Raw genomic sequence first — 8,713 nt, 5'->3', positions numbered from 1 at the left:
ACACATTCTCTGTCAGCATACATTCAATTACTCATTGTTCCGTCACGTTATGACCGTCTAATATATATATCAGACTACCCCCAATCTAGTAGTCTCCCGACAATTCACGAAAGAACAAGATATTTCTAGAAGGAGGTGGCTGATACTAGTCACGTGACCTCGCTGACGCAACAATATTAATAGGCCTAACGCTGTCTCACATATAAGTATTACAACAATTGCACAACAAATGAATATTTAAAATATAACCTTTTTGTAACTAAAGTAAAAATTAATAACAGTATACAAAATGGGATATTTCCTCGCTTTTGTGTGGGTATTTTCAAATTAATACGTTTATTTCACCTTGTATTCTTTCGACTGATTTGTATTGGAAGCAATAGTATTGTTACAACAGCGGAAGTCACGTGACGCTGCTAGCGCTTGTGTGAATGAGTTTCTCGAATTATCAGGGAACTCCTCGAATTTTGGCGAACCCTCTTCTTTAGTATATAAGCCTGGCGAGAAAAGCCAGTGGCAATGGAATGTATGGTTAAAACGAACAGTAGTCACGGTAAGTTATCGAGTAAGTGTGTATTATAAAAGTCATTAAGTTGAAAGTGACGAGAAATACTCTGACAGTGGAATTACTGTATAGTAAATGTTGTATCAAGAAAGAATAAACTAGTTTAATCAAGAAAGGACTTGTATCTCTGAAGTTCCTCAGTTGTCGGAAAGAATTTCTACCGAGAATTAACAAACAAGCAGATACGTAACAATATTTTGAAGTGGCTATGTGATGGCCATGCTGGTTGTACTTGAACTTTGAAGTGTTTCAGTTTCACAGCAGGTCTACGTGGAGCACAGTTTTGGTTGCTATGAATATATTCATGTGCTCGTTCTGTTAACTTGAGACCTATTTATTTTATATAACGTTTACTACAGTAAGAAAATATTAGAGCTCTGCATGAGCTCCGGTCTGGGTAACAACAATAAAGATCTGGGTTCAGGTCAGGTCGGGCTTGGATAAAGTGACTTTTGTCTAACTTATTTGTAAAAAAATCGGACTTCCTAAGGTTTTTTTCGCTCGATTTTTTTCAACTTTTTAGTCTTTGTTTAAAAATATATTTTTAGACATATTTCCTTAAAAACGGTAACCTACACCCACCATAGCTGCGGCCAAACAATACTTATTTGTCAGTTTGATAATGTTTATGCTCGGTATCAAAGGTACCACTTTAATTAAGGAAATTTGTAATCCTACAAATACTGTCTAGCACCTCTTTTCTATCAATTGGTAAAACTGTCATATTAAATTGTAGCCATAATGTTAATAAGTATATATATATTATTATTGTTGCGTCAGCGAGATCACGTGACTATTCTCACGCCCTCTGCTTTCTAGAACTATCCTGTACCTTGGCGAATGCTCTAGCATTTACTAGATATAGGGTAGTATGGTATATAAAAGAGGGAAATAATGTGTGTGTAGGTAATGAGTAATTGAACTGCAGTCAGAGAGAGACGTTTGTTTTAGCGCGAATGCTGAAATTAAGTGTATCGTAAAGTTATATTCGGAAAGAATAAACCAGTTTTATTAAGTAAGGACTTGTGTCGCTAAAGTTTCGTCGGAACGAAGTTACGGAAAGTTAATTAACAAACAGAGACGTAACAGTATTATTAGATTAGCATTTATATTATTACCTTTTTCTTCACTATCTTGACAGGTTGAAACAGAGCATCTCGATCTTCCTATGGTGAACCGATGCTGCTTATCTTGAGAGCAATATTTCGTTTAAGCTTCAGGCCTAAGTCGAGAAAAACGAGTATTGGGTGGGCTCGGGCAACATATTGTACATACCCGTCGGGCTCGGGTCGAGCCAGACCTGGTAAACTTATAAAATTTCGGCCAATGCAGACGCCTAACTTGGATGTACATTTGAGTGAGATTCTGATTTTATAAATAGTTTTGACGTTCTATTAACCCTAATTTTTCAGAGTTAGTGTCAATTTAGCTACAGTCAAGAGGAATAAATGTAGAGGTCCAATTACTTTTTTATGCAAGTGGGGGGGGGCATCTTTTGTAGCTAAGTCACTGGCTTCAGGTTTCCTCATTTGTTCCTGAACTAATATATCTTTCAGCTTACTGTCATGGCAATGTGAAATGAAAGGTTTATCTTGAAGTATGGTAATCATGATACTGCCTTTTTGAAGTATATCGATATTTCTTTTAATTATGTTTAAAGCCTGGATGTTTTGTGAATAATATGTTAAAATCAAAGATACGTGATTTTCTTTATCAGTTCTATTTTTTTTCCTTTGTAGTGCTGTCATAATTGACATTAGATTGGCACAAGATAAAAAAAAAAACACGTCATAAGGAGACCTTCCTCCGATACTGGATTGAAGAAGAATAAAGATGACAATGTGACTTATTGGTTGTTGTTTTTATATAATTGTTCCCATCATACATTGTACACTTTGGGTTAATTTTGTTGTTGAGCAATAAGTTGTCATATTGACCACAAATTATATATTCATGTTTTACATTTTCCTTCATAATGATTTGTGGTAGTGAGAACAATTTTGCAGTGGTTACAGTTTACAACAGACTGAAGTTGATAAATGAGAATCTTCTTGTCTTTGATATACAAGATCCTCACTATTTCTAATCATAATAATATAGTTGCATAGCACACAACAGCCACTTTACAACGTGACCAAGGACAAAGAGACTTTGCTTCTTCTATAATTTTTCCTTAATTTGTATTGACAAAACTTATGGTTCAGCCACACATGCACTTCTAAATCACAAATGTTGAAACAAGACAGTGTTATCTGTTACATTGATCATTGTCTTTAGCCTGTTTGGGATTTTGATCAGCTGTAAATTCTTTTCATTTTGAAAATACAAATGAAACTGTTGTTATATTTAGAATAAACACCATATTTATTTCCAAACTTCATACAGCCATTGGTGTTTTCCTATATGTTGGTATATTATGTGGCATGTATATAAAACGTTGAGCTGGTTAAGAAAAAAATAGGAAGTTTATAAAACGATAAGGCTCCTGGGACAAATAATATTTCCTCAAGGGTTTTGAAGGAGTTTAAAGATTGGATATGTCAGCCACTTACTACTATTTTTTGTCAATCCTTGAAAAGTAGGCAGGTACCAGAGGATTGGAAGATAGCTAGTGTAACTCTTTTTTTTCAAGGGAGGTGATAAAAATTGTCCCAGTAATTATAGGCCCATTAGTATTACATCAGTTGTGGGAAAGGTTTTGGAAAGGCTGTTAAAAAGTGCTTTGCAAAGTCATTTAACAAAGATTATAATTTTATTGGTTTCACTCACAACTCACAAATCTTTTGACATTCTTTGAAAATATTATTGTTTATGTAGATGAAAGTAAGGGTGTAGATTTAGTGTATCTAGATTTTCACAAAGCAGTTGACAAGGTGCCACATAAAAGGCTTGTAACAAAATCATCTCTATAAGTGTGGGAGATAAGTTAGCAAATTGGATAGAAGAGTGGCTGGATGGACGAAAGCAGAGGGTTGTTACAAATGGAGTTCAGTCAAACTGGATTAATGTCACAAGTGGGGTACCTCAGGGCTCAGTCTTAGGTCCTTTGCTCTTTTTGAGTTACATCAGTAACATAGGTGAAGGAATAGTCCATAAATTACTTAAATTTACAAATAATATTAAGATCTTGGGTGTTACTAGCTGTGAAGAGGATGCTGCTGATTTACAAAAGGATTAAGATCATTTAATGCGTTGGGAAAATAAATGGCATATGAGTTTTAATAATAATAAATGCAAGGTAATGTGTGTGGGTTATCATAGTTTGAATTATAAGTATAATTTGGATGGGAATAACCTAAATAGTCTTATGAAGACGAGGGATCTTGTTGTAATAGTCGAGCAATATCTAAAGCCATCCAAGCAATGTGCTGTTGCTAGTGGTAGGGCAAATAGGATTTTAAGTGCTATCTACAGAAGTACTGGATACAAATCTAAAGAAGTTATAATTTCATTGTACACATCACTGGTTAGGCCACATTTGGTGTATTGTGTATAGGAAAACATTGAATTGTTGGAAAGGATTCAGAGAAGTGTTACTAGAATGGTACATGGGATGGATGGGTTGTCTTAAGAGGAAAGGCTGAAATCTCTCAAATGGTTTTCTTTTCAAAAAAGAAAAGTTAAGGGGCACCTGACTGAGGTGTTTCAGATTGTAAAGGGAGTTCATAGTGTTGAGGCCTCATCTTTTTTCATATTTAACCGTGAGAATAGTAGGACTAGGGGACACAAATATAAATTCAGCTAAGACAGTTTCATTTTTCTAATAGAGTGGTTAGCCTTTGGAATGGATTGCGTTCAGATGTTGTATAGGCAGTAAATTTAAGTGAGTTTAAGAAAAAGCTTGATAAGTATATTGTTATGATATAAAAGACTGTTTAGTTTAGATGTTATTGATTGATTTGTTTCTGTGGGTGAATATTGTATTATTGTTTAGTTTTTATTATAATAAGACTTAAAAGCAGACGATTGTAGAAAGTTTTGTTAATAATTCATTTTTTTTTGAGGCAATTGAATGTCGCGTGCAATACATTGACGTAATATAGAATTCGGACAGAGGATTAGGTGATAAAGATATAAACAGCATTAGACGAGCTGGAAGCAGCAGATAAACTATAGCAGAAGAGAGTAAAGTTATGGGCAAGGACAAGTTCGGCGTGAAGTTAACTACTGTAGAAGTGATGGTCCTAACGATTAATATGTTAGAGTAAGAGTAACAGCAGAAAAGAAGATAAGAAAAATAATTTATTCCATCAAAGCGTGGTTCTAAAGTAATTGAATCAGCCTGGGTGCACTTTGACAAAAGGAACTTCAGAAGAAAGAAGACCAAACGATTTTGGTAATTTGTGCCACAATTGTAAGTGAATCACACACACACGGAATACTAGTGTGATAATGATAAAAAAGATAGTTTGGCTTGTCAATTGAAATTCTAAAGTAATCGAATAAGCCTAAATGGCTTTTGACAAGAGGGAGAGAACTACATATATAGTGTCTATGACATGTCTATAATCTCTATAGTGTTGAATAATTTATTATACATACGTTTGACTTGTTCCGAATATATATAATATATATATATATATTGAAAATGAGTGAATTGCGTGATGTTTATTTATTGTTGAATTTATTGCTAACAAGTCACAAACACCTATTGTATAAGAATCCTAAGCCCAACAACAACATGGTTTTATGTACCTGCTTGTTTGATAATTTCTGGCAGAAATTCTTTCCAAGGAACTTCAGCAATACAAGTCCTTTCTTGATTAAACCAGTTTATTCTTCCTCGATACAAACTTTTAGCACACAGTAATTTCACAATCAGTACGTTTCTCATCACTTTAAACTTAACTTTTATAATACACACTATAAGTCACAGTGATGCACAATCTCGAAAACACACATTAGCTCGAAACAGAATCGTAAATTACTCGGAACTCTCTTCATTCAATCATCCCACAGGCCTTCTCTACCAGGCTTATATACTAAAATAGAGGGTATCTCGAATGCAATAGGAAATTCATGATCATTTGAAAACTTTTACATACGCTACCAGCGCCAAACACACCAGCTGTGTCACGGGACTTCCATGTCGTAGCACTGCCCCTTCTTTAGTATTTTTCGTCCAGAACAATAGCCACTTACATTAAACCAATAAATAATTAACAATAACGCAATTAAATGTACAGAATTTACAAACACAAAATTAAAATACAACAAAGTCTCTTAATTTTACAGGACGTTTCTTCTTTCGTACAAATCTCCGTCCCATTGGCTTCTGCTTTACGTGAAATTCATCTGCTCCATCAGGAACTGTCCCATTATTGGCTTCACTGTTTTCCTTCTCAAAACCGGGTAGAGTTTCTTCTTCGACAGTGGCTTTTTCAGGTGACACGTCTTTAGCAGCAACATATGTTCTGTTGTTCATTTCATTCCAACTGAAATGTCCTGGACTGTGATAACACCAAAGCCTGCTGGCATGCACCACCTTCTTCGCCGACCACATTTTATTCGGAAAGTCACGTCTGAGAGACGATCCACTATGTCATATGGAACTTCCCATGGAGAATACAACTTAGAAGACTTCCCTTTAGTCTTCCTGGAATTATACAACCACACCTTGTCTCTTGGTACAAAGCTGACTTCAGTAGATTTCTTATCATAACATAGCTTCATGGAATCAGCAGACGTTTTTAAGTTTGAATGCACTTGATGATGAATATCATCCATCCTTTCAGATAACACTTTCATGAACTCTGGCACATTTTCAGACAACTCTTCATAAGGTGGGCGTCCTGTTATCAGGTCCACTGATAACCGAAGTTCCTCACCAAACATCAGCTTTGCTGGAGTGTGTCCAGTGGCTTCATCCTCTTCTGTTCTATAGGTCATCAACAGCAGAGGGTATACCAGTCATCTTGATGGCAATTACAAAACTTTGCCAATTTCTATCCCAGTGTCCAATTGTACTTTTCTACCATCCCATCAGACTGTGGGTGAAGTGGCGTTGTCCTGGTTTTTCGCATGCCAAACATCTTGCAACATTCATGGAACATAGCTGATTCAATGTTATGGCCTTGATCAGAATACAGTTCGTATGGCATGCCAAACCCGAAGAAGAAATCACTAATAGCTGAAACTACAGTTGTAGCTTTCTGATTTAGTATTGCATATGCCCCAGGCCACTTGGTAAAATAATCCAAATGTACTTGTTTCGAGCATGAGTTTGGGACAACGGACCAGCAATGTCAATGGCTACTCTTTCCGTTGATGCACTAACTTGATATAACTTCATTGCAGCACATCCCTTATGCTTGGGTCTTCTTTTAGCACAATATCTACATCAGGTCCTGCACCATTCTTCCACATCTTGCCTCATACCCATCCAGTAAAATCGCTACCTTAGGTGACTCAATGTCTTCTTAACTCCAAGATGTCCTCCTGTTAAACTATCATGGGACTGATGCAGCACAACTTCCCCTAACTTTCTCGGTATAACTGTTTGACAGGTCGTCACTTTCCCATCTACAGTTTCCCACCTCTGGGCAAGAATACCATCTTCAAGCTTCAACTGGTCCCATTGTGCCCAATAGTTCTTAGTCACAGGGCTTAAGCTAGACACCTTCTCTGAAGCAGGGTGCAAAACACATGCTTCTAGAAAATCAATTATTGGCTTCAAATCTTGGTCTTTCTCCTGTTCTGCTTTAATATCTATACTTGGTTCAACTTCACTATCATCAACTCCTTCAGTCATTTTGACTTCAGCTTGGTAGCACCTCGTTAATTCAACCTCTCCTTTGCAGCAATGTCTGTAGTCATTTTTGCAGGGTCTTCGGCTCATTCCGTCGGCATTTCCATTAGATTTTCCTTCTCTTTGTTCAATATCATAATTATACTGTTCTAACTTTCCGATCCAGCGTGCCAGTTGCCCCTCTAGGTTCTAGAATGATCTTAACCAGTGTAATGCATCATGGTCTGTCCTGATGGTAAACCTTGCCCCATAGAGGTAAGGATGGAAATATGTCAGACTATTTACTATAGCAAGGAGTTCCCTTCGTGTTACACAGTAGCTCCTCTCTGGTCTATTCAGGACTCTATTGAAGTAGGCCACCACATGTTCGTTTTCACCCACTTTCTGAGACAACACTCCTCGAATTCCGACATTACTAGCATCACAATCCAGTATGTATGGCAGTGAGAGATTTGGAAGCTTTAAAAGTGGGGCTGAGTCCAATTTTTCTTTCAATGTCTTGAGAGCATGCTGGTAAGAAACTGTCCATTCAATCTTCTGGCCTTTTTTTGTCAAATCATGTAGTGGAGCAGCTATTGTTGCAAAGTCCTTCACAAACTTCCAGTAATAGGTACAGAGTCCCAAGAAACTTCTTAGCTCTCCCACATTGTCTGATGTTGGCCAATCACGCACTGCTTTCACCTTGTCAAGATCAGTTCACACACCATACTCACTTACAATGTGACCCAAGTAAAGCACCTCTTTCTGGAACAAGTAGCATTTCTTGGGATGGTGTTTGAGGTTTGCTGCTTTCAAATGCTTGAATACTTCCTCTAGCCGGGATACTTCCTCATCAAATGTTGCTGCAAACACAATGACATCATCCAGGTACACTAGGACTATCCTCCATTGTAGGCCTTCCAGTACTATTTCCATCAGCCTCTCAAATGTTACTGGAGTATTGCTAAGCCCGAATGGCATCACACAGTATTGCCAGAAACCTTGGCCATACGTTAAATGCAGTTTTAGGTGTATACTGTTAAGAGCCATGAAGTCCACACAGCAACGTTGGGCCCCATCCTTCTTCTGGACTAACACAACGGGCGCTGACCAGGGACTATCGGATTTCCACAACTATCCTGTCTTTAATTAGACCATCCACGACCTTCTCCATCTCTTCTCGCTTTGCTGGAGCTATTCTCCTCAGAGGGATCTTTATTGGATGGTGATTGCATGTGCTTATTCTGTGCTCCACAAGGTTTGTACAGCCAAGGTCATGATCTCCTTTTGAAAAGACATCTGCACAATTTGCCAAAAGTTCTCTAACCTGAAGAGCCTGTGATGATGACAAGTGGAGTATGCTCTTCTTATAGAGGTCAGTTAAATGTTCTGGGAGAGGATGTCCTTTCTTTATGGTTGTA

The sequence above is a fragment of the Limulus polyphemus genome, unplaced genomic scaffold, assembly GCF_000517525.1.
Source record: "Limulus polyphemus unplaced genomic scaffold, Limulus_polyphemus-2.1.2 Scaffold1674, whole genome shotgun sequence".
NCBI classification, from domain to species: domain Eukaryota; kingdom Metazoa; phylum Arthropoda; class Merostomata; order Xiphosura; family Limulidae; genus Limulus; species Limulus polyphemus.
The sequence above is the reverse complement of the archived record's forward strand: the minus strand, read 5'-3'. Positions refer to the sequence as shown.